The 27,541-nt window shown below is 45.5% G+C and overlaps 1 protein-coding gene across 3 annotated transcripts in view; it reads left to right on the top strand.

Moving 5' to 3' along the window:
- AKAP10 (A-kinase anchoring protein 10) overlaps window positions 1-27,541 on the top strand; it is a 504,896-nt gene that overhangs the window by 403,665 nt on the left and 73,690 nt on the right. The gene's annotated exons all lie outside the window — the stretch shown is intronic.

The raw sequence follows: 27,541 nt of genomic DNA, 5'->3' as shown, positions 1-27,541 counted from the left end.
GTAATTGAAAAGCTAACTATCACTCTTTCTATATTTGAGGCTTGTAATATTACAGTCCCCAATTAACAGGTAACATGCTTAGCTAGACGTAGTTAGAATAAGCAAGTTATCATTAATATATCTGAAAGAGACACGTTAGTGATCGATTCCTTACCTCAGAATATCCCCAGGCGTCAGACTGGATCCGGAAAATGTTGCGTAGCAATACCCTGCGGGCCGGCAGGCGTCGTCCTCGTCTTTAGCGCCGGAATGACGTCGTCGTAGTACTTAGACGCTGCCCATGCGCGCTGACGTCAGTTCTTCTTTTTTTCTGCGCCAGCTAGCGCAGATCCGGAGAAGCTCTACCCCTTAGTCTTTTTTGACAAAACTTTTTGATCTTTTTGATCATTTCTCTACTCGAGTCTTCGACTCGAACAGTGCCGGTAGGGATACCCGGGTTTAAACCCTGTTCCAAGTGCGACCGACTGATGTCGGTTACCGACCCCCATCGCCGGTGCCTCAAGTGTTTAGGCCTCGACCACCACGACCGCACCTGCTCCGACTGCCAGGCCCTGATGTCTAAAGCTAGGCGGGAGCGGTCCCGCAAGCGACTGGAACTCCGGCAGTCGGCCCCATGCCACTCCAGGTCCCGGTCCCACGGGAGGTCGAGGGACCGGTCGCGGGGTCAGAGCCGTTGCAGCTCCGGGAGTGGACATCGGTCGTCAGGATCGAAGTCCTCAGGTAAGAGGCATGAGAGGTTGGAGAGACATCATCGTTCCTCCGACACGCCCCGACGCTCGCGCAATGCGGCCGGGGGTTCGGGTGACACCACCCACGCGGCTCCGACGTCGCCGCCTGCCCCACACATTCGGGTCCCTGGGCAAGACGCGACGCCTGAGGAGATCGAGCGGTACCTCATGGCCTTGAGGTCCCTCCCTCCTCAGCTGGGTTCCGTGGCACCTCCGGGCCCAACGGCCCCGGCTGGAGGGCCTAGCGGGTCGGGTGCTTCCGCTCCGACGCCGTCGGGTGTTTCGGACCCGGCGCCGCCGGCGACTTCGGTCCCGCCGCCGCAGGCCCTCTCGATCCGCTTCCGGATCCGGGTCGTCGCCTCTCGACCTCACAACCTCACCGGTGCCGGCCCCTGCGGGTGTCGCCCCCGGCGCCTCATATGGGCGCCGTCCCTGATCCTACCCTCGGTCCGGTTCTGGCGCCGGAGCGGCGCCGATGGGCGCCGCTACTGACGGCATTTGGAGATTTCTATTTCCATGAACAGGACCCATCTGTTGAACCTGTACTACAGGAGATGGGAGGGGTCTGAGGACCCTCTGGCACTGGAGTGCCAGTCTCCACAGGACTGGACATATGAGCTTGGGGAGGCCAGTGGAATCGACACTTCGCCAGACACTGGATTTGTCTCCCCTCCCACCGTGGCTACGGAGGAGGAGGCTGCTTATAGTGTAGTGTTGACACGGGCGGCCAATTCCTTAAACCTTGAGCTCGCTGTCGCGGCCGTGAGGACTAACCTCCTCACTGAGGTCCTTAAACCGCAGGCAAGCTATAGTGAGCCTCTGCTGCCGTTTAATGAGGCCTTGTGTGACGTTCTTGTGGGCACTTGGTCCAAGCCCGCCACCGGTCCGCCTGTGGATAGGAACATGGCCAGACGCTACCGCCCGGCCCTGGGCGACCCTTGCTTTTTGTCCACCCACCCCCGAGAGCCTGGTCCTCCAGGCCTCCACTTCCAAGACCGCATTCCCGACGGCTCCGCCCGATCGGGAATCCAAGAGCAGTTCGGGAAGAAGGTGTTCTCGTCCCTGAGTTTGGGACTGCGGTCAGTCAATACCGCATGCCTCTTGGGCCGCTACACCCACACCCTGTGGGACGGGGTCGCGGACGTGCTGCCACAATGTCACCCAAACCCTTGCGGAGGGTCAAGATGCAGCGCAGTATTCCATCCGGTGTGGGCTGGATACCACGGACTCACTGGGCAGGGCGATGGCAACGACGGTGGCGGTTCGACGCTACGCCTGGTTGAGGTCTGCCAACTTTTCGGCCGATGTCCAGGCAACTCTCCTGGACATGCCGTTTGATGGCCGTCGTCTCTTTGGCGACAAGGCAGACCATGCGCTTGAGCGATTTAAGGACTCCAGGGCTACGGCCAAGTCCTTGTGCCTCTCGGCCCCACGCCAGCAAACGGGTGCCTTTCGCTCCTTTCATGGCCAAGGAAGGGGCGTCCCCACACGTGCTGCCAGCCACGCGTCGCAGAATGTTCAACAGCGCGGTGGCGGCCGTGGAAACCGCCGTGGCGGCGGCCGTGGAAACCGCCGTGGCGGCGGTCGGGGATAACAGCACCTGCCTCAAAACCCTCCTAATAATTCAACCAACAAGAGAGTCAGGGTCGGAATAGACACTCCCATGCCCCTCATCAAATCATTATTTCAAACAACGAGAGAGTGTTAATACAAACATTCAACACAGTAGGCTAGTAAAGAACTTAAGCAAGCACTACTGGACTATTAGAAAGGAATGTTAATATCAGTAAAAGAAGACAGAGTGCACGTGCTCAAAGGCCTGGCTAAAAAGAACCCTCAGGCCCCAGTAGAACACTGGTAGCCGGTTGTCTTCATTGGGTTCTCATGATTAGCTAGGGAAAGTGAAAGTGAGTTAAAAAGAGTATGGACTACTCCTCAAAATTATTTTAATAGGAGGGTAGCTCTAACTCTATTAAAACCAGTGTGTTGAAAATATAATAATTTTCGGACTATTGAGAGGTTGTGTGAGTTTGAACCAATCAGTCCCCTAGTAAAGTGAAAAAAACTGAACTAAAAAATGGTCAACATGTTTCTGCTTAATGAGCCCTACTCCGCTCAGCATTCATCAGGACCAGGTATGACACCACTCACTGATCAAGGCACGCTAAAGTGCTCTGACCATGTGGTGGTTACAAGGAACAATACGACCTGACAGTGTCGATGCTCCTATAGGAAAGTCTTCCTCCAATAATAATTTCAATCCTTGTTGTAGGAGAAACAATGGTAATCTGTACAAGTGAAAAAAGACATCCAAGTTGTGGACCCTTACAAACATGCATTTACATTTATGAGCTCTTGACATGTGCACACAACTATATTAGACAATGTATATGCGCAAACTTTAGCAATTGTCTATTCCCTTTAAATTTAAAAATTGGGAAAGGGGGTACTTTAATCCTAAATACCAGAGTAGTTTATTAAATACAGCACACGTTAAGTTTTTGCGTGTGGTGTTTCAGCTATTTATCAGCAGCGAATGATTGCTTAAAAACAGTGCTCGGAAAACCTAATGGAAAGTTGGTAATCGGATGTGTTTACTCCTCACAGCACCTATGCAAGAAGCATGTGGGGCGCAGCTGACTGCTAAAAAGGAGGAATCAGTCAATAAACTTACTTAATGTTACGAGGTGAAATGCCCCATGGGCATGGCGGCAGGAGGAAATCTTCACGTTTGGGATTTCTTAACGTGAGGAAACAAAAAAAGGGCGTTTCGGTATTAAGTTCGCCATATCGTTATGAAAGAATTACAAGGCTCTAGGATGAAACCAAAATGCGACTTACTTGGCTCCAAACGACTCCCTGCTCGATCACCTACAAGCGGCCACATCCGCCGCCCGTTACAACCGACGCGGAATGAAACCGCGGGTGATATACACAGAAAGAGGCGGGATGCATGTGACGCGGAGTACGTGGTCACATGTCCAGGCTAATCATGATCTTAAAGGGGCCCGTCTATTTACAGATGTGATCGGGCGCTGAAGCGGAGAACAGTGCCAAACAACAAATATCTCCAGGGGCCCAGTAAATAAGGGTCTAGTGTAAACATGCACGATAGCAGAACGACACCATAGGGTAGCGTGAGGATACCTTAAGGGACCCAGTGAATTGGGGTCAAATGTAAATATACACAGTAAAAGAAACCCACATAAGGGTAGAAACAGCATAGAAGACAGTGTAAATTTACACAATAAAAGAAACCCGCATAAGGTTAGAAAAGGCATAGAGGACAGTGTATTGAGATACTGGTCACTTAATAGTCAGTGCAGACCATGATGTGGGGAGGGAATCTTAATTCATGGTCTCAGTACCCTAAAGGTGAGTGGACATGGACTGCTTTATAGCTACTTAATCAGCAGTGATGGTTGATTTCCTATCTCCGCATAACTGATCCCCATGGTATTTCATCATTCAAGCCATATTTATGGGTTGAAAGGCGATATACCCATCGCTGTTCCTTCTCGTATAGAGTGCCTTCATTTTTAGTACTTAACTGTTCAATTATGACCCATTTGACATCATTTGGACAATGACCTTGCTCTAGGAAATGGGCAGTCAGTTTGGTAGTGTTCCTGCCACATCGGATGTTGCTACGATGTTCTCCTATTCTTGTCTTGATTTTTCTGGTGGTCATCCCTACGTATCTGAGACCACACGGACATGTAATCAAGTAGATGACATTACTTGAATTACAGTTAGTGTGGCCTCGTAGGTGCCATATTTTGCCTTCTTCTAATTGAAGTGTTTTAGTGGTAGATGTAAGATGGCATACACTACATCCCCCGCAGGGGAAATGGCCACTCACCGAAGGCAAACCCCAAGCATTCAAAACAGAAGCGTCCTGTGTAGGTTGGCTAGTTCTTGGACGAGTATGTACCAAGGCATCATGCAGGCTCCTATCTCTTTTATATGAAAAGAGTGGTTTCTGCCAATTTCTTCCATTACTGGTCAGGATTTGCCAGTGCTTACCAATGCAACGACTTACCAAGTTAGAAATGTTGTTGTAAGTGGTTACACAGGTAAGGGGAACCTCAGACTCACTTTCCTTCTCATTGTCTTCCAACAGAGCTTCTCTATTGTTATTTCTCGCTCTCTTACGGCTCTTTTGAAGGATTTTTCTAGGATACCCTCTATGTTCTAGTTTATTTGTGAGGTCATCCGCTTGTTTGTTAAAATCCCGGGTGTTACTACAATTTCTCCGAACTCGTAGATATTGGCCGAATGGGAGGTTTTCGCGTAGTGAGCGCGGGTGAAAACTAGAGAAATGGAGGTTATTCCTACTGGTGGGTTTGTAGTAGGTTTTGCTCGTTAGTCGATTACCAGTTTTTGTGAGGGTAACGTCTAGGAAGACAATAGATTTGAGATCATATTGGTGTGTGAATCTTAAATGGGGGTCACAAGTATTGACCCAATCAAAAAAGGAATGTAGACTTTCCTCCGACCCTTTCCAGATTAAAAGCACATCATCAATGTACCTCTGCCACAGGATAACATTGAGAGCATAAGGGTTGGAATTTGCTAAGATGTGGGTTTTCTCGAAGTTGTAAACATACAACCCAGCTATGCTGGGGGCAAATGTACTGCCCATCGAGGTGCCAGTCTTCTGTAAGAAAAAGGTGTCTTGGTACTGAAAGAAGTTCCGTTTTAAAGCCAGGGTAGCACAATCCATCACAAAGGTCTTAGAGGTATTATACGACCATGTAGTTTGGTCAAGGATATCTGCCAAAACTTTCAAAGTGGCGTCTTGCGGGATTAATTAATTAATTAATTGCAAGTTTATATAGCGCTAGGATCGACTCCCGGAGGAGTATCTCCGCGCTTCGACCGCTGCGAAACCCTTCCTGGCTTCCCTGAGAGATGGTCCCTTAATGGGTATCTTCAGGGTGAGACCAGGCATCCCCGGCGGTCTGGTGGGGCCGTTAGTGAAGATGAGGCAAGCTAATGCCCAGAGTTGCCGAGTGTGATCGCTGATCAGAGTGGGCACCGAGGCGAGAGAATTATCGAGTCCGCTGACCCTGGTCCAGAAACCTGCCGCGTCGGGAATCGAACCCTGGTCCCGGGCCGTCCTCTGCTCTCGGGTCTGCCGCCTCTAACCAGTGAGCCACACTACTTCACAAGTAGTATACAAGGGATACAAGTGTATAAGCTTTCAATGTCTAAGGACACTAGATAGCATGGTTCCTCAGGAAGTTGTACATTTAGTAACATTGAAAGAAGACTTTTTGTATCCTTGATGTAGGTACTAGTTGATTGGATTAAAGGTTTGAAGAAAAAATCACAATACTTAGAGAGTGGTTCCAACTGGGACCCAATCCCTGACACTATCGGTCTTCCCGGAGGTGGAGTCCGATTTTTATGGGTTTTGGGAAGAGTGTAAAAGTAGGGGACTTTCTCTTCAGAGTTGGTGAGGAAATCAGCTTCTTGCTTAGTGATATATCCATCTCTTTCTGCGGTTGAAACTAGTTCCAGAATCTCATCCTTCAAAAAAGGAGAGGGGTCCTGTTGAAGTATAGTGTAACTAGTAGTATCCCCTAGGAGCCGTTTGCATTCAGCATAGTAAGCCGTGGCATCCTGGATCACTATACCTCCCCCCTTGTCAGCACTTTTGATTACGATATCTTGATTCTCTTGCAGAGATTTTATAGCCTTAAATTCTCCTGCTGTCAAATTTTTGAATGAGGTAGGTTCAGTCAAAGATTCTACTTCCCGAAATACCGCCTGTTCAAAGGTTATGATGTCGGCCGGTATCAGGTGTGTTGGAGGGGTGAAGTTAGATTTCTTTTTAAACGGAGTGTCACCCGATGTGGCAGGAAATTGTGCATCTTGATGTTCAAAAAAAGATTTTAATCTGAGTTTCCGAAAAAACTCTCCCAATTCGCATTTCAATTTAAAGCGATCTAGGCGAGGGGTGGGTATGAAACCAAGTCCCTTCTCTAACACTGAGATTTCGTCTGTAGTTGGGGTCACTTTGGATAGGTTTGTTATCAGGCTTATTGGTTGCTCGGTCTGGCTCTCTGATCTTGAGCCTTGCTCCGTGTATTGTCCCCCACTGTTTCTGTGGGACCCCAGTGTACCTGATTGCCAGTTCTTCTCTTCCCCCTGCCTCTCCGGCCAAAACCTAAAAAAGGCTGCGGGTACATATTTTGATGGAATTGTTGTGGAGGGGGAGCAAAATGTGGGTTCCAACCAAAGTGTGGTGGAATTGGTGGTTGGTTAAAGGGATTCGGATGGAAAATTCCAGGTCCTTGGTGTGGGTAGGGGAACCAATGCTGATTGTATTGGTTGTAATTTTGTTTACCCCTGCCTCTGCCTCGTTGTTTGTTCCCTCTGCTTTCAGTACTTGAATTACTAGAGTCCGAATCGGCTGTAGTATCTAGGTCGTCATTGGTACGAGTTGGGGGAACGTAATCTTGGTTGGCGTAGGGGTATGTTTTGTCATAAGACCACCTTTTTAAATCTATTTGAAATTTGGCTACTTTAGACTGTGCAAGATTTTCTTTGTATTCATTAAGCTCTTTATTAAACTCGTCAAGCTTCTTTTTGTAACCTGTGACGGTTGCTTTTATATGGGCTTCTGTGGCTTGGATCTCTATTAATAAAGCCTCAGAAAGACGCATAGCTGTCTTGATGATAAGAATAGCCCAGTCGTGCGTACAGTGCCAGGCTATCTGTGCCCATTCTTTCCTGAATACACTGTCCTCTAGAAAAATGCGTGGGGCATTGGTGACCAAAAGTCCCTTAGGGGCCATTTTGTTATTGAGGTATTCCTTCATCATAGTACCATGCAAAATTGCTCTGTTTCTATTTTTCTTTTGTTCACCCAGTTTGTCCCAGTCAGTAGTCTGGGATATGGCTTGGGCGACTAGTGGGTCCGCAAAAAGAGAAGTATCACTGAGAATAGCATCCGCCTCCTCCCTAGAGTAAGACAGGCCCGATGCCTCCATTGCAAAGGTGTATCACGATGCACTGTTTGAATGCAAAACGCTCCTGATAGTGATTAAAAATATATATACTCTCGCAGCTGCACGCTGCTTAGAATAATTCAACCAACAAGAGAGTCAGGGTCGGAATAGGCACTCCCATGCCCCTCATCAAATCATTATTTCAAACAACGAGAGAGTGTTAATACAAACATTCAACACAGTAGGCTAGTAAAGAACTTAAGCAAGCTCTACTGGACTATTAGAAAGGAATGTTAATATCCGTAAAAGAAGACAGAGTGCACGTGCTCAAAGGCCTGGCTAAAAAGAACCCTCAGGCCCCAGTAGAACACTGGTAGCCGGTTGTCTTCATTGGGTTCTCATGATTAGCTAGGGAAAGTGAAAGTGAGTTAAAAAGAGTATGGACTACTCCTCAAAATTATTTTAATAGGAGGGTAGCTCTAACTCTATTAAAACCAGTGTGTTGAAAATATAATAATTTTCGGACTATTGAGAGGTTGTGTGAGTTTGAACCAATCAGTCCCCTAGTAAAGTGAAAAAAACAGAACTAAAAAATGGTCAACATGTTTCTGCTTAATGAGCCCTACTCCGCTCAGCATTCATCAGGACCAGGTATGACACCACTCACTGATCAAGGCACGCTAAAGTGCTCTGACCATGTGGTGGTTACAAGGAACAATACGACCTGACAGTGTCGATGCTCCTATAGGAAAGTCTTCCTCCAATAATAATTTCAATCCTTGTTGTTTTTTTGTTTCCTCACGTTAAGAAATCCCAAACGTGAAGATTTCCTCCTGCCGCCATGCCCATGGGGCATTTCACCTCGTAACATTAAGTAAGTTTATTGACTGATTCCTCCTTTTTAGCAGTCCGCTGCGCCCCACATGCTTCTTGCATAGGTGCTGTGAGGAGTAAACACATCCGATTACCAACTTTCCATTAGGTTTTCCGAGCACTGTTTTTAAGCAATCATTCGCTGCTGATAAATAGCTGAAACACCACACGCAAAAACTTAACGTGTGCTGTATTTAATAAACTACTCTGGTATTTAGGATTAAAGTACCCCCTTTCCCAATTTTTAAATTTAAAGGGAATAGACAATTGCTAAAGTTTGCGCATATACATTGTCTAATATAGTTGTGTGCACATGTCAAGCGCTCATAAATGTAAATGCATGTTTGTAAGGGTCCACAACTTGGATGTCTTTTTTCACTTGTACAGATTACCATTGTTTCTCCTACAACAAGGATTGAAATTATTATTGGAGGAAGACTTTCCTATAGGAGCATCGACACTGTCAGGTCGTATCACACAACCTCTCAATAGTCCGAAAATTATTATATTTTCAACACACTGGTTTTAATAGAGTTAGAGCTACCCTCCTATTAAAATAATTTTGAGGAGTAGTCCATACTCTTTTTAACTCACTTTCACTTTCCCTAGCTAATCATGAGAACCCAATGAAGACAACCGGCTACCAGTGTTCTACTGGGGCCTGAGGGTTCTTTTTAGCCAGGCCTTTGAGCACGTGCACTCTGTCTTCTTTTACTGATATTAACATTCCTTTCTAATAGTCCAGTAGTGCTTGCTTAAGTTCTTTACTAGCCTACTGTGTTGAATATTTGTATTAACACTCTCTCGTTGTTTGAAATATCAAAACCCTCCTAGTCAGTGCTTTCAGGCCCATGTGAGGCCAGTGGGGGGCAGGGTTCGCCATCACCTCTTCCACTGGCGCACCGTCACGTCGGACAGGTGGATACTGCAAATCGTCCGAAGGGGCTACTCCCTTCCCTTCGAGGCGACCCCTCCAGCCATGCCACCGCAATTCCACCGCGTGTCGGGGATCACTCGCAACTTCTGCAAGAGGAAGTCACAGCCCTCTTGGCCAAGTTCAAGATGCTGACTCTGGCTCAGGGCTTAGCTGCCCTGGACCCGGGAGACTGGATGGTAGCGTTGGACTTGCAGTACGCTTATTTTCACATCCCCATCCTGGCGTCCCACCGGCGTTACCTCAGGTTCACAGTAGGCCACGAGCACTTTCAATTTACCGTGCTCCCCTTCGGCCTTACCAGCGCCCCACGGGTGTTCACCAAAGTGATGGCGGTGGTCGCAGCTCATCTCCGCAGGTTAGGGGTTTCAGCCTTCCCCTACCTCGACGACTGGTTGTTGAAGGCGGGCTCGCCCCAGACAGTCGTCAGCCACCTCCAGACTACGGCCGATCTCCTGCATCTGCTGGGGTTCTCCATCAACGTGCCGAAGTCACACCTGTGTCCCTCTCAGAAGCTCCTCTTCATCGGAGCGGTTCTGGACTCTGCGCAGTTTCGGGTTTATCCACCCGAACAGCAGGTTCGGGATATTCAGGCTCTGATTACGATCTTTCAGCCTTTATCCCGGGTCTCGGTCAGGTTGATGCTGCGGCTTCTGGTGCTGATGGCCTCCTGCATCCTTCTGGTGCATCACACCTGGTGGCGGATGCGGGCTCTGCAGTGGGACCTGAAGTTTCAGTGGGCCCAGCATCAGGGCAACTTGTCCGACCATGTCTTGATCTCGGAGGGCACTGCAAGACCGTTGCAGTGGTGGCTCACGGAACGCGATTGGGTCAGTGGCAGATCCCTCTCCCTACCCCACCCGGAGCACGTAGTTGTGACGGATGCGTCCCTCCTGGGTTCGGGGGGCTACATGGGAGAGGCTGAGATCAGAGGTCTCTGGTCTCCGGCGGAGTCCCAGCTCCACATCAACCTTCTGGAGCTGCGGGCGATCCGACTTGCACTGAAGGCATTCCTCCCCTCTGTCCGGGGGAGTGTAGTGCAGGTGTTCAAGGACAACACCACCGCCATGTGGTACTGCAACAAACAGGGCGGGTGGGGTCGTGGACCCTGTGCCAGTAGGCTCTGCGCCTCTGGCAATGCCTGGAACATCAGGGCGTGAACCTGGTGGTTCAACACCTGGCAGGTTCCCTGAACGCCAGGGCGGACGAACTCAGCCGTCGGTGCATGATGGATCACGAATGGCGTCTGAACTCGGATGTGGCGCAAGGCCTCTTTCAGCAGTGGGGAGAGCCTTGGTTAGATCTATTCGCCACAGAAGAGAACGCGCAATGTCATCAGTTCTGCACGTTGGAATTTCTAAGGCGGCACTCACTCGGAGACGCTGTTAGTCGCAAGTGGAGTTGCGGTCTATTGTACGCCTTTCCTCCTATACCACTTCTGCCCAGAGTGCTGAAGAAGATCAGGCGCGACCGGGCCCAAGTTATCCTTGTGGCTCCGGACTGGGCACGAAGATACTGGTATCCCGAGCTACTCAGCATGTCAGTCGATCCCCCGATTCGTCTGCCTCTTCGGGAGAACCTTCTGTCGCAGAAGCAGGGGTCGGTCCTCCACCCGAACCTGTCCAGTCTCCACCTACAAGCTTGGAGATTGAGCGGTGACAGTTGAGGCCATTTGACTTGCCTCCCGAAGTCTGTAATGTCATTCTGGCAGCCAGGCGTCCCTCCACAAAGTCGGTATACGCCTGCAAGTGGAATAGATTTGTGGCATGGTGCACAGCAAAGGCTGTGGATCCACTCTCTGCACCCCTTTCTGAGGTTCTCCTCTTCCTTCTTTCTCTTGCCCAGCAGGGCTTTGCTCTGGGCACTATGAAGGGCTACCTTTCTGCCCTTTCCGCCTTCTTAAGGCTCCCTGATCAGCCTTCCTTGTTCAAGTCCCCGATTGTAAATAGGTTTTTGAAGGGCATCACATACATGTTCCCTCCTGTTCCTTTCGTGATGCCCCCGTGGGACTTGAATCTTGTACTTACCTACCTAATGTGTGCTCCCTTTGAGCCGCTCCATAACTGTCCTCTCAGTCTTCTTACCTTGAAGACTGCTTTCCTGGTTGCCATCACCTCTGCCAGGAGAGTGAGTGAGCTCCAGGCTCTTTCTTCTACACCTCCTTTCCTCTCTGTTCATCCGGACAAGGTTGTGTTGCGGACAAGACCCTCTTTCTTGCCCAAGATTGTCACGGCCTTCCACATCGGGCAGTCCATTACCTTGCCCACCTTCTTTCCGCCTCCGCATCCCTCGAAAGAGGAAGAGAGGCTCCTCCGTCTGGACCCAAAACGTGCGCTCTCTTACTATCTGGATCGCACACCCCAGTTCCGGGTGGATGACCAAGTCTTTGTTGGTTACATGGGCGCTAATAAGGGAAAGGTGGTGCACAAGTGGACTATCTCGCGGTGGATCATCTTGTTTATCCAGGCGTGTTACTCCTTGGCGAAGAAGTAACCCCTTGTGTGACTACGGGCTCATTCTACCCGGGCCACGGCGACTACCACTGCCCTGGGCCGAGGAGTGCCCTTGCAGGATATTTGCCAGGCAGCTACGTGGGCCTCCCTGCACACGTTTGCAAGACATTATTGCCTGGACAGCCAAGTCCGGAGGGATGGCTTCTTTGGCCGTTCTGTCCTCCACGACTTTCTGGTGTGATTATTGGTTTGCAGACCCACCACCGGGGTTGGTATTTCTGGGGTATCTATTCTAAGTTAAGGAATCTATCACTAACGTGTCTCTTTCAGATGCACAAGTTACTACTTGTGTAACGATATATCTGTAAGAGACATTAGTTAGTGATAGATTCCTTACCGACACACCCATCCTCCCCTTTCTGCGAACCGATATCTAGGGTTAAGGTCATCCCCATTCAGGGCCCTAGTTTCATGGCACCAGTGTTGGTTCTATCACAGCTCTGCGTATCTGGCGCGGAAAAGCTGTGTATCAGAACTGACGTCAGTGCGCATGGGCGGCGTCTAAGTACTCCGAGGACGTCATTCCGGCGCTAACGACGCGGACGACGCCTGCCGGCGCGCTGGGGTATTGCTACGCAAAATTTTCCGGATCCAGTCTGATGCCTGGGGATATTCTAAGGTAAGGAATCTATCACTAACTAATGTCTCCTACAGATATATTGTTACACAAGTAGTAACTTGTACATCTTGATAGAGATTATCCTTTAACATTGCAAGTTCTTATTTTCTGATTAGTAGATAGATTTTTATATCTGCCACATGCCTTTTCTAGTTCTCTTCAAGCTGCTCTTGTACACCCTCATTCTACCTTGACGAGTTTCCGTGCCACAACGGAATACCTGAAGATTCATTTGTTTTTACTTGGAGAAAGTAGGAGTGGACTATGCAAGTTGACATTTTTTACACAACATCAGCACTCGAGTTGAGGATTTCTAGGGGTGGTGATTGTTTAGCAGTGCATTCATATCTTGCAGTGCACCCAACTGGTATTTCTACTTCATCTTAGTTGTTTGATGTCCTACACAACCTCTTAAAGTGAAAACCAAGAATGTGTGCCGGTGGATCAGTGCACAGGGCATTGCTTTGATTGATATAATCTTCCATTATACTGAGTCTTACCTTGTAACCATAGTTCTATAGCAAAAAATAGAGAACCAGTGGTGACAACCTTCAGAAGAACAAGATAGTTTCATTTGTGTCATGTCACAGGTAAGAATCTCCTGAATGATGGGTGTGAATGAATAAGAGCATACCAATCGGGCAGTTGGATCCCGATGTGGCAGTTGTTACCGATGCATGTATGCCAGAATGGGCACGTATTTAGAAACTCTAACGGAAACATCTTTGCACTCTGTTCTGTAAACTGCAGGTGACCTAAATCTGTTAGTGTTGGTAAATAGTATTCTTTAGTTGGACAGGACTTTAAAGTTAAGGAAGACGGGTCTTGTCTATTCCTATCTGACGAGCATGCCTTAAATCTCTAACGATGTTGGTCCAAGATAAACGGAAGTTACCAAGAGGGAGGGAAAGAGAGAGGGAGCGAGAGAGAAAGAGAAAAAGACACTCTCGCACACACTTTCTGGCACAATATCTTGTAGGAGTGAAGAAAAAGGTACACTTGGGGTGTGATTTAGATATCGGCGGACCGGTTACTTCATCAAAGCGATGACCGATATCCTGTCCACTGAAATATAAATCCCATAGTATCCTATGGGATTTAGATTATGGTAGACTGGATATCCATCACCGTTGTGAGGGAGTAACCCGTCCGCCGATATCTAAATAAGGCTCTAAGTCTCTAAAAAGTACATGAAAGAGTGTCATAATTGGGTCCTGTTTTAAAGGAACATAGGTCCCTATGACCAACAGACTAATATTTGCTGAAAAAAAAATCTATTTAAAACCAGGCACAATTTCCATCAAAGCCATTCAACTATCCTGAGTCAAACTTCGATATTGAATAAGAGGCAGACAGAAAATATGAATAAACAAAATTATAAGACAAAACGCAATATTAGTCCAACGCATAAATTTCAATCTATATTGATGCTGTACATCTATTATTTTCGTACATTGGTCGCTAATTGAATTGTTCTATCCTTCCTGTCCATTAGGACCGTTGTTTTCTGTATTGCATGGTACCCAGGTCCTTCAGATTTTTTATGGGTTACCCCAGTATTTTGCAATTAATAAGTCTATAGTTTGTCCATAAGTGAGACGATTATTACATGATCATTAGAACAGTCCTCTGGCTTCAGAGTTGGTCAAGTATTTGACCTTCTCCACATTGTGCTGGTAGAGGCTAATGTCCAATTTGTTATTCAAAAGCAGACGTGTCCCTAGCTAGCGCACATCTTAGTGTAACCTTTAGACTTGTAACGAGTTATTTTTCCTTTCCAATGTTACTTGCAATTACTCCCTGAGCAGTTTACTGTGAGATACTAAAAATAGTTTCTAAGTTCGTAATTGTGTTTTTGCTTTCTCCCCTCCTGTATTCCGAGAATGGTAGATAAGTAGACTGTACTTCAGTTTACAAAGCTTTTTCTGATCTTGCTTTGAGATCAACTGATTCCAGTCATGTTTGTTTAAAAGCTAATGCATTTCTCTACAATGTAGTAGCATAGTTGTTTGCTTGGAATATCGGAGTGAAAAAATGTAGGATTTAGACAACTTTATACTGTTTGATATTCCAATTACTGTTTTATATTGAGATATCTTTTTTGATGTCCACAAGCACTGCTATGAAGGCATCATATTTCTGATCAAGGAACCACTTCCTTGACACTAGCAAGTGGCTCCTTGTGACCATTTTTGGGTGATGAATGGAACACTAATCTCGCATGTCTCCGATTGATTTTCACACCCTATAATATCAGACGTTCTAGACTCTACTGATACTGATTCTTATTCACATTGAACCCTTTATGAAATTACCAGAATGGAGACTGGAATTTAGACCAACAAAGTAATCTTAAAGAAAGTTCCACCAGCTCTTGAAACAGTATTTTCCTTTCCAGACCTTTTTTTATAGTTTCTGTTGAATAATTTACTGTTGAGAGACACAGTGTATACCTTCTTAGTATACCTCTTAAGAGAGGAAGCAGCTTAGCTTGAGGCATCTAGTCCTACTTCTGTGCTCATCTTTTTAATCCTCTGTGGTTCTATAAATAATACGCAGGAGATCTTGATATATAAATCAAAATACATGCACTGCTTTTTATCCTCTATGCTAGTCCTTCCTTCACTGTCTTTGGGGAGGTATTGGTAGAAGTAGTAACGTGCATTTTTCCCCATCAAGCAAATAGTAGCAAGGTGCAAGTCTCTGACTGACTTTTCTGTTTTTTAATCCTGCCTGAGGAATGAAGATGACAACCTTCCTCTTGCAGAGAAGTGGTGAGAGTCTGTCTCATTCAGATGATTTTTCTAACTACTTTGCTACACCAACCGTCCTTTTTTAAATCCCCTGTTGTGATGCCTTTTCTTAAAGGTTTAACTTGTATATTCCCAAACAAACTTTTTGTGATGCTACAGTGGCACCTTCAATTGGTACTCATGTTCCTGATGTGTACCCTAGTTGATCAGTTGCAAAGTTGACCTCTGTCTCTTCTGACTTTTATCACAATCTTTCTCATTGAGGTAACTTCAAAGTGTTGCAAGAGTGAACTACAGGCTCTGTATGTTTAACGTTTATATACCACCTTTTCCCCATACAAACTGGTGTTGAGGACCAGAGCAGTCTTTCAACAGGCTGTGTCTTTCATGTCGGACAGTTCATCACATTTACGACGTTCTTTGCTCCGCCTCACTCCTCAAGTAGGAGGAGGAGAAATTCCATTGTTTTGACCCCAAAAGAGCACTGAGCTTTTACAGCAATTGCTTCAAAGACCCTCCGCAGACCATCTGCACTTTGTGGGGTTTTTATGGGGTGAAGAACGTCAATACAGTGCAAAAAAAGACTTTGTTCAGGTGGATAGTCCTTTGCATCAAGATCTGCTATGCACTGGCCAAGAAACCTTCCAGAAGGACTACAAGCCCATTCCACCAGAGCCAATGCTGCCACCACCACCACCACCACCACTACCGCATTGGCACACAGATTGTTTTCCTGACAAATATCCAGGACAGGAAATCTGAGCTTCAGTGCACACGTTCACAAAGCAGTTCTGTCTTGACACTCTGGTCTGACGGGATGGGCATTTTGGCTGTTAAGTCCTTCAAAACATTTTGGTCTGAGCTGTCTCACAGGCCCACCATCTGAGGCACTAATGCGTTGGTATCTAATCTAAAGATGCAGAATCTACGTATCTATCAGAAAAACAAATGAATTACCTTTGGTAATGCTCATTCTGCTGAATACTCTAATGTAATCACAGATTACTCCCTTCCCTCTTCCCCATTTGCTGGTGTGGCCTCTTCTGCATCCAAAAAGGTCCCAAATTAGAGCTCTGCACACTTGTGTGGTAATTGATTTTTGGGCACAGTGTCCATCAATAAACTGACCATACAAAAGATGAATGTAGAACAAGTTTTAGTAGTTTAGTTTGGATAATATTTTTAGAGAGTTGTTTTTCAGTTTATTTACATTTTCCTATTATTGATGTGTTGTTAGGCTTGTAGGGGAATGGGTGGGATTATATATAAAGATGTTTTTTATTAATCTGTAAAATGTATTTGGTTAATTACAATAGCAAGTATGTAAATTATTTAATTGCAACTTTAATTTATATAAATAGCAAATCATTTTGTAATGGTTAATTATAGTAGGTATTTTTTGATTCATTATTTAATGATTTCAATTGATATTTTTGCATTTTAATTGTATAATTATGTAAATGCATTCAAATATATGTATTTGTGTTATTCTGACACAATTTTTACCTGCTTAATTTTTTTGTAATGTAGTTACTTTTTGTAAGTATTTCACATTTGTATAGAGTATTTCACATTTTTATACAGTATTAATATTGTAGGGGAGTACGATGGGAAGTGTTTTATTGTAAAAATGTTTAATATTTTTAATTTGAAAATAATTTAAATATTTGAAATTTTTTAAATTGCTAACAAAAATATATTTTAAGTAATTTAGTAGAGGTTTTGGTTGTTTATAGAAAACTATTTATAATAAAGAAAATATACTGTTAGGTGTCGATTTTGGCGGGTTTTCCCTTTTCAAATTTGAAAGGTGCTACTTGTCCTCTGTTTGAAAGATTGATATACAATATCCAAAATTTCTACAGCATGTTTTTCCTTCCCTCGTTCTTCCCCAAACTTTCATCTGAAGCAGGGGGGTCTCTCTTCACATTTTGTAACACGCTTTCAGTGGTATCTCTTAACCAAAGAAAAAGCATAAGAGTTTTTTTCATTTTAGCAGCAGTGCTGCTGCATTGGCAGGGCATTTTCTAAGCAGCTTTCTACATATGAATTGTTGCGCACAAGATTTTCACCAAACCATCTGGTGGGATGTGTACCATAGTTATCAAAAGAGAAAGCAGCAAATGCAGATTTTGTCTGTTTAAACTAGTGCAGCCACATGGAGATGAATCAGTACTTTTACAAATATTACTGACTGTCTCCAGAGGATATACACCAGTGTTGGAGCCCTCTCTGCAAATTCTGCTCTTCTGTTTTTTCCAGACCATTATATTTTCCATTTTATCTGGCTAAGTCTTCTCTTGATGCAAATAGGATCCGCTAGAATATCTCTTTAAAGCGTTTCAATTTGATTAACAAATATCTCCTGATGAAGAAAAAATAGTTAATTGTTTGTATTTCCAGCTCATAAACAGTCTGTCTACCTTCCCTCTAAAGCCAGGCCAATAATCAACAGAATTATGATTAACACACTTTTGTTGACCTAGCTGTCCAAGGAAGCAAGTTTAATTGTCTGTTTCATGCGTTATGAAGCGGTTTGGCACCCTTGTTGCCTTAACTTAACTGCAAATTCCTTTTCAGTGAAGGCTATGTCTAGAAAGTCACACTTTTATCTTTTTTTAAAGGGAAAGGTAAAGAGGGCTATGTCTGGCAAACATGTCCTTGGCAGTTTTTATTTTCTTTCAGCTTTTATTTTCTTCCAAATTCAAAAGTAGAAAAAATAACTATGAAATAATAATTTCAGAAGCTCAAAAATGTAACAAATGTTTAGAAATAGATTTGTCTTCATTACAAAAATGTCTCAGTGAGGAAATATAAATTTTTGGTCAAGTTATGTTCCCTATCGTGTACCCCACCGTCTCCATGTACGAGTTTAAAGTGCATGTAACTTCCCTCCTGTGCCAGCTATGAAGACGCAAATACATTTGCGTCCAACGTTAACATGTCCTCTTTCAGACCCACCCTGAATGGGTTGAATAGTCCGTTCCTAAGTATGCCATGCCAACGTCTTTTTGTGGTGTACTTTACACGTTTTTCAGCTCTGGCAAAGTAGGCCCTGAATTCTGCCATCGAGCCTTTTTCCTGCCTTCTGACTCTGAAAGCCTCAGCCCAGGCTGCCCCTGTACCTGTGAACTCTGCCTTACTTCCAGCGCGGCCCACCGCGCTTAGCTCAGCCTGCTGCCTGCCAAGAATAAATTCAACCTTCGAGTTATCTGTTTACCCTCTCCGAAGATGCATTCCTGCCTACTAGTTTAAGTAAACATCCCCCCAGCTGCAGAGCGAAGGGCCTGGCCTTACTGTCTCTGTGCAAGTAATTCATAGCCTCTGTTACCATGCTCCCATGGAAGGCCCATGCCCCCACGCTTCTCATGCAGACACTTAGGCGCTTATACACGCACTCACAGTCAGTATAGAATAGCTTCTGCCCCAGAGACCTTTCCGTCCAATTAGCTCAGTTCCTAAACATCAGATATCAGATATGATAGAAGCACAAGTTGATCTGACATTCCAGACTTCTGTCTCTTTCCGTTAGTTAAAATGTCAAGTCCCCTGCACCCCTTCAGCTTCACGTCAGTCACACGTCATGCAGCTGCGCGCGCATCCATGCCTCAGATTTCTGCTGACATTGCAAGATTCTGCTTTCGTTGCCACCCACTTATGACACCTACCTGTGACGTTTCTAGCACACACCTCTATGTTCACGCCTAGTTCATGCCTTCTAATTACGTATCACGACCACATGTGTGTTTTATCTTGTTTCTCTCAGCTGTTACGCCTACTATATTGGTTTCTATAATGTAACTCAAGTATATAAGCTATGTATTGTCAATAAAATATTGCTCTATCCCTTCCTGCACCCTCAGTGGTGGCAGGAACCAGATATCCGGTCATGACCATTCCTTTTTAAGGAATAAAACCCCTAAGAACTCTAACACCACGGACTCTGCGTCTTTCTTTCCGATTGAGTTATTATTGATTAAGTACTTACCTGCATAGAAATTAAGACGGTAAATCAAATATTTACCACATTATTTTGGCGCCCGAATAGGGACCCCTCCCCCACCTCACGCGCCGGTTGGTGCGTTGCAAACTCTGTCCCCTGCCATCAGTTAGACGGAAACTACGAGTACCGGCAGGATTTCCTGTATCTCCCTCTGGCCCACGGAGGTGACGAAGACTGCAATTAGCACCCAGACGAGGCGGTGAGGAGCGCGGAGGATCCCGACCAGAGCCTAGCCGAAAGAAGCAAGGTCCGAGGTGTCAAGAGGCCCACCAGTTTTCCGAGGTATCCACGAGTCGAGTCGAGTCCGGTCCAGTCCAGTCGAGTTTTCCGAGGCCTTCTGTTTTCCGTGCTTCCCGGTGAGTACCATTGCTGGGACGTATCTAGACGGGTTTGGGTACACAAGTCCGGTCTGCACTGTTTTAGACAGTGTATCTGTACTGTTTAGCAGTATATCCGATGATTCAAGTTCTTGCACTGTTCTCAGCAGTGTATCTGTGCTGTTTAGCAGTACATCCGGTATAGGGGGTAGTAATAAGTGTTTTTTAAATGTCTTTTTCCATGTGATTAATGTCGTTGTATGAGTGACTGTTTTATGTACATTATTGTGTTCTTGTGTAACTAGCTGTATTCAGTATTAAGTAGCAAGGATTGAGCATTCAGTATTAAGTAAACAAGATGCCGTTTTTCAACAAGTTAAAGCAGATAGGAACTAGGAAAGGGATGCTAGAGGAAGAAATTCCTATCCCCCCTAGGGACACTCCTGGAAATTTCATGTACCATAAACATGGCATAGACGCCATACTGTATCTAGAATTATGGGCAGATTATACTAAGCATCTAGACGAAAGACACAGATGGCCCGTTACCGGAACATGGGATGCCGAGTGCATCATGAAGGTAGAAGAAGCATTATGGAAAAAGAAAGCCAGACAATCTCAGAAAGACGCCATAGAATTTTGGCGTAAGGAATCACATAAGCGTGCTGAAAAAGCACTCCGTAGAGAAGACAGACTTAAAGAATCGGATAAAGCTCAAGAAAACGAATTAGTTACTGAGGGGATCCGAGTAAAATCAGAGCAAATAGACCGCGCACGAAACAATCTCGTAAATGGCATGTATCTCGTGGCCGAGGGTTCGCCAGAGGCCACTTCAGAAATACCGAAAAATCTGCCGCCACCATTAATTCCAACTAAAGTAACTCACAGGACCACTAAAGACATATTCCTGAATTCCTATCTAGAGGATGTAGCTCCCGCTTACACCAATCTGCCTGTCCGCGTCCCGCCTACCGACGGTGACGGGGGTGGTAACCCGCCCCGAGATCGTATCCCGCCAGTACCACAGCAAGGTTCTCCCGTCCGACAGGTTCCCCCTGTTCCGCCACCTCCACCACTTCCCGCACCTAAAATTAATATACCGAAACCGCTTCTACCTGATCTTACTAAAAGACAAATTCAAGTACCGATACAGACTCCACAAAGAGATAACGCTCAAGCTTCAGCCTCAGGAGGTGCGTCCGGGGGTCCCCAGACCCCGCCGCCAACACGTAGATTACACTTGCAGAAGCCCTTTATGCTCCACTCACCCCGCCTCGACCCACTCAAAGAACCGCTTCAAGTTTGCAGATACGACCCAGTACCCGGTAAAGATGATAGGATGTTTATAGCATCACTACGCTTACGACAAGCTACAGATTACCTACTGTACTTCTCAGGAATGAAAGAGTACCTAGATAGAATATACAATTTTGTCCGGACTGGGGAAGACCCTGACAGTATTAAGGAAGCCATGGCACATCAGAAAGTCGACACTCAAGCGTATCTACTACGTTTTTTCATAAATTGCTTAATAAGAGAACGAGACAGGCCTGAGACAGACCAGGATGAATTAGATGGACTCAACAAGTGGGGTCAAAATATATCTGAAGGAAAACATGATAAAGGGGGTTGCATAGCCAGTATGTACAAGAAAATAAGAAAAGAAGTAATAGAGATACACGAAAAAGAAAAAGAAAAAGAGAATGCTTCCTCCGAGGAGGAGGAAGAACCTGAAGAACCAGAAAAGACTACAGATACGATAGCATATGTAGGTAAGGGAGCTTACCTTAGGAAAGGCATTCGTCCAGAAAGCAAGAGAGTTTTCCTCTCTGGCATAACAAAACCGAATTCTCCTGAACATCAGTTCCAGGAGACTGATAAAAGGCTTCGAGAACGAATGGGGTACCATGTACTCAATTCTATGGATGAACAAGAACTAGCCCGGTCAGCCGTACTATGGGCTGACAACCCGAATATATACAATGATGACACCGTAGCACAGACATTTCTGAACCTTTCCCCAGACGAGCAGAAGTTAGCAGGTGTATACATGATTCAACACCTCCTCACGCTATTCAGATATCAACACGCTGACCCAGGTCCCTTACACGATACATTAGAAGCACTACTCATGGATAGATGGAGAGGTTTAAGTACCAAATTAATTCAAATAATTCTAGAACAACGACACAGACATAACACTTTCCTGGGTTCACAATATGTCCCTGCTCCGCCCCCAGAAAGAAAAATGTATCATATGGAGCGCCTGCATGGCATTGAAAGTCAGAACCCCTTACGAGAAGTACATCCAGTCATGGGTGCCGATCATAATCTGAAACGTGTGTACGTACACACGCCTCTGACCAAGTTAGAACTATTGGAAATGAAGAAACTAGTACCCTGTCATGATAAAGACCCTGCAGGTTTTCATAGAGAACTTAAAGACATGTTACTGATGGGGGATTACACATATGAAGATATCATGAAAATGTTGAAGGTACTGCTGCCCACGGGCATCTACGAGAAACTCAAGGAAAAAGAATGGGAAGTGGGAGACAAAAAGATTGTATGGGCAGAAATAGAAGAAGAGGAGGGAAAACGTACCCCAGGGCTAGGCCTTGGGGAGAAAACTAAAGCATTACCAGGTTTAATAGTACAGATTCTCCCAAGATTACTGACAACTAGAAAGGAAGATTGGGACGCAATCTCGTCCTGTAAGCAGAAACACGATGAAGATACTAGTGACTTCTATTCAAGATTCGAGAAATGTTTCATTATTAATAGTGGCCTTAAACCAAGTAGGGAGTCATACCCGCATCTTTTTGTATCAAAATTAGTCGAGAATTCCCTGCCATTAGTTAAGAACCGCGTGTATAAAGTTGAAAGTACTTGGCAGGCAAATACGCCATCCCAGATGTTACAGATGTTACAATATCATCAGAACAGAATTAGAGAAGAACAGGATCAGGAACAGAAACGCATGAAAGACACGAAAATGAAAATGTTAGTGGCCCAATCGGTTCCAGCCGACGGCCAGAGAAAGGGTACGACCCAGACAGGCCATTCCGCAGCTCCCGTTAAAGGGACATGCAACTATTGCAAGCAGCCAGGTCACTACGTACACGAATGCCCAGTTCTGAAACATAATATAGCGACAGGTAAAACTAAAGAAAGACCGCATCCGCCTAGACAAGATCATAATCAGCATCAGTCTTCACAGAATGTACAGCCCATGCAGAATACACAGCCTATGCATGCTCCATCACATACAGCACAGACAGTAGCGGTACCTCAGAGACAGTCACAGCCACAGCCCATTGCCGCGACTCAGCAAGTATCGCAACAGATGTACCAGTATGCCCAATCTGATTATCCCGATTATCAACGATACACATGAAACAGCCTAGAGAGGGAGGGTGGCTTGCCTCTTATTGAAATTCCTGTAGATCAAGAGGGTCCTTATGTACATAGTCAAGTATTGGGAAAAGACAGAAAGTTTTTAATTGATACAGGGGCAAGTCGCACCACAATCAGTCATGATGAAGTTCCAGGGGCACCCCTCTCAGGCTCACAGAATGTTTCCCTTGGTTTTTCAGGACAGCCTATTGTAAATGAGGTATCGAAACCAGTTCCCCTGGCTGTGGGTCCATTATCACGTGTTACAGACCTGTTACTCACGAAATCATGTCCAGAAAATCTGTTAGGAATAAAAACATTGAAGGCTCTAGGAGCCGTGATCTGCTGTTCCCCGGAAGGAGTTAGACTTTTCTTAAGAGACTTTAAGGGTCATTATGTGTTACGAGAGTTTGATGTCAGATTGAAAAATGTACCAGATCACTTGTGGGCAAAAGGCCCAACTGATGTAGGTTGTATGCACATTACACCATACCGTGTTACACTCAAACCAGGTGTAGTTTTACCCAGAATCAGACAATATAAGTTACCACCCGATGCTGTAGTGGCTTTACTGGAAATCATTGAAGAGCTCATTGCCCAAGGAGTGGTCGTAGAAACCGACTCCAATATCTGTAATTCACCCATCATTCCGATCCTTAAACGTACTGATCCCAATGCACCGCCAGTATATCGGCTGGTGATTGATTTAAGAGAATTGAATAAATGCATTATTCCACAGTACCCTGTGGTTCCCGACATCTCATCCTTATTGACGGCTATTGATTCAGAAGCAACGTTCTTTACTGTAATTGACCTCAAGAACGCCTTCTTCAGTGTACCTATTGATCCAGAGAGCCAATATCTCTTCGGATTCAGTTTAAATGGACGAAGTTTCAAATTTTCACGCGCACCTCAAGGATTCACAGAAAGCCCCAGCATCTATAGCCAAGCACTGAAAAGACAACTTGATTGTATCATAATGCCAGTTAACACCGCTTTACTGCAATACGTCGATGATCTGCTGATCACCGCACGAAGTGAGCCCGAATGTGAACAAGCATCACTGACAGTTTTACATTTTCTGGCCGACAAGGGACACAAGGTGTCTCCTTCGAAGCTACAATTCTGTGTTCAGCAAGTTGTGTACTTGGGTCACTTGCTGTCCAAAGTGGGGAGACAGCTCACTCCCGATCGCATTCAGTTAATTGTAAATATGCCACAACCACAGACACAAAAGGAAGTGCGGGCCTTTATAGGCCTCACCTCGTACTGCAGACAATGGATTCCCCAGTATGCATTTCTAGCTAAACCACTCATCCAGTTAACAACACAGGAGGCAGCGACTTCGACTGCCCTCCCTTGGACTCAGGAACATACACAGGCTTTTGAAGAATTAAAGAAAGCTTTATGTCAAGCACCAGTTCTAGCGACACCATGTTACAGCAAACCTTTTACACTTTTCGTTACAGAACGTGAGGGTACAGCATTGTCTGTCCTCACTCAAGATCAAGCAGGTTCACATAAGCCTTGCGCTTATTTTTCAAGTACATTGGATTCAGTAGCTCAGGCACTCCCTGCGTGCTTGAAGTCAGTAGCAGCAACAGCACTAGCAATCAGACAGAGCGACTCAATTGTTTTAGGACATCCATTAACAGTTCAAGTTCCACATTCTGTAGAGGTTCTTTTAAACAGAACCCAGACTCAACACTTGACTACAGCACGACTGGCAGGTTATGAATTGACACTCTTCCAGCCACACATAGAAATCAGACGCTGTAGCATTCTGAACCCCGCAACATTGTTACCTACAATTATGACAGATCCAACTCCACATGATTGCATAGAGATCATTAATACAGTAACAAAACCTCGGCGAGACCTAACAGATGTTCACTGGCAAATCCAGACCTGACACTTTATGTGGACGGTTCATGCATGAGAACAAGTACAGGAGAATTAGTGGCCGCGTATGCAGTGACCACTGAAACTGAAGTTAAAGAAACACATCGTATTGACACACTGTCTGCTCAAGCGGCAGAGCTCATCGCTCTGACCCGAGCTTGTATACTAGCCAAGAACAGAAATGTTAACATATACACTGATTCCCGTTATGCGTTCGGAGTCGTACACGACTTCGGAATGTTATGGCAAGAAAGAGGTTTCTTGACCTCTCATGGTGCCAAGATCCAACACGGTCCCCTCATTCAAGCACTGTTAGAAGCAATACATTTGCCCTCGGGTATATCAGTCATGAAGTGTAAAGCACATACTAAAGTTACGGATTCTGTTTCCCAGGGTAATGACCTGGCAGACCAGACAGCAAAACATACAGCATTGACTCACACCCAGACTACTGATGTGACAAAGACAATAGTACCAACTCAGTGTATGTCAGTCAGGGATCCCACCCTAGATGTAATCGATATTCAGACACATGCCACTCCAGATGAAATAAAGAAATGGACTGAACTAGGAGGGATCCAGACAGATCAAGGGTGGGTCACAAAGGGAAAATCTACATGGTTCCTCCCCGACTCTATGGTCCAAATCATGATAAATACAGCACATAGTCCTGCACATCTAGGAGAGAAAGCTATGTTAGACAGTTTACAGAATCTCTGGTACAACAAACACTTACGAGCAGCAGCAAAACAGAAAGTGCGTACGTGCATGATCTGTTGTCAGTTCAATCCAGGTAAAAGCGTTCCTGTAGAGCAAGGTGGATTTCATCCTCCCGATCACCCTTTTGAAGTCCTCCAGATGGATTATATCCAGATGGACCGTTGTCGGGGATTCAAATATGTCCTCGTAGTTGTTTGTGCACTTTCCCGTTGGACCGAAGCATACCCAGTCTCAGATTACACTGCCCCGACCACTGCCAGGCAGCTGGTTCGAGAATTCTTCCCACGATACGGCTTGCCTCGTGTCGTGTACTCAGATAACGGACAGCCGTTCTCATCCGAACTCATGAAGCATGTCTCCCTTCTGCTAGGATATCAGTGGAGATTCCATTGTGTCCGACATCCCGAAGCTGCAGGCCTTGTAGAAAGGCATAACCAGACATTAAAGACCCGCCTTGCTAAAGTTTGTAAAGAGAAAGGGGTCGACTGGATAGTCGCCCTGCCAGTTGCATTGTTCTATATGAGAATGGTTGCCCATTCGAGATCAGGACTATCCCTGTACGAAGTGGTCTTTGGCAGACCACCGAATATGTGGGGGACGCCCATGCCTAGGAAAATTACTGATGTCGATTGTAATATGCTGACAGATTACCTTGCCTCCTTGATGTCTGCACTCCAATCATGTCGTTCACAGGTTGCCGCAGCCTTCCCTGACAACACTGATGTAAAGCCGCACGATGTCCGACCAGGTGACACCGTCTTAATAAGGAACTTTGACAGGAAAAGTCCGCTGGAGCCCCGCTGGAAAGAGCCGAAGACCGTCCTGCTCACTACGAGGACAGCAATCAAAGTGGAAGGCAGAAAGGGGTGGATACATACGAGTCATATTAAAAGGTGCAACGAACTGAAACCAGACCCTGACTCGTCCACCCCCACCAAAGACTGTATTAAACCTAGTGACTTTAAGGTTCCCGAACGAGAGAACTCCCCAAGAGGAGTATAAACTGAAGCTTCGATCTAGCAAGTCAGACAGTTTAATTGTTTAAGTCCTCCCCTAGGTGAATCGGTTAAATAGTTTCTGACATGTATCCCCTAGATCGAGATAGAGAGAGAGAGAGAGAATTCAAGAAACGTGCATATTGCAAATCACTCCGCAGCCACTGTATAGTGACTTTATTAATCATGTTTTTTCTAAGTCTTCTGATTATTGTGGCGAGTATATTGCTTCCTATATATTACCCTATCTTCAAGCGTGAACAATCTGCTTACAATGTTTCTGCTGAACATTCTTTTAGTACATTACCCCCTCATGAATTGTCTTACAGACTTGCGCTGCGCAACAACACATTCATTAGCATGTTACATCACTCCCATCAGACGAGCAACGCTACAAACTGTTGGATATGTGGCCGACTCCCTCCCCATCAGAAATACAAGGGAGTTCTGCCCCTCTTTCCGTATCCGTTCACTCACAATGGCTCCTGTGGTGCATGGAGTAGATTGATTAATTCTTTAGATTCTGATATTGCTGTTACCCGCGAGGGGGGCTGGGTTTGGGGAAACCTGAATTCAGTTCTGTTCGACGTCTGTTACCCTGATAAAAGTGGACGATCCGTTAGAATAGGAACTGATCTAGAAAACGAAGTATATGGATTAGGTAATTACACAGTTAACCTCATGATCCTTACTATTGAGTCCGAAGCTGCACCCATTCTCCCCGCTATGTCAGTATTACCAGTCACTGGTCATCTTTGTGTTAGAAAGAAAGGTTCAGTACACTTAGGTCATAGTAAATGTACTACTGTGGTCGAATTCACTGATGAGG

The sequence above is a fragment of the Lissotriton vulgaris genome, chromosome 2_1 (assembly GCF_964263255.1).
Source record: "Lissotriton vulgaris chromosome 2_1, aLisVul1.2, whole genome shotgun sequence".
NCBI classification, from domain to species: Eukaryota; Metazoa; Chordata; class Amphibia; order Caudata; family Salamandridae; genus Lissotriton; species Lissotriton vulgaris.
This window is presented reverse-complemented; position numbering and strand designations above follow the sequence as displayed.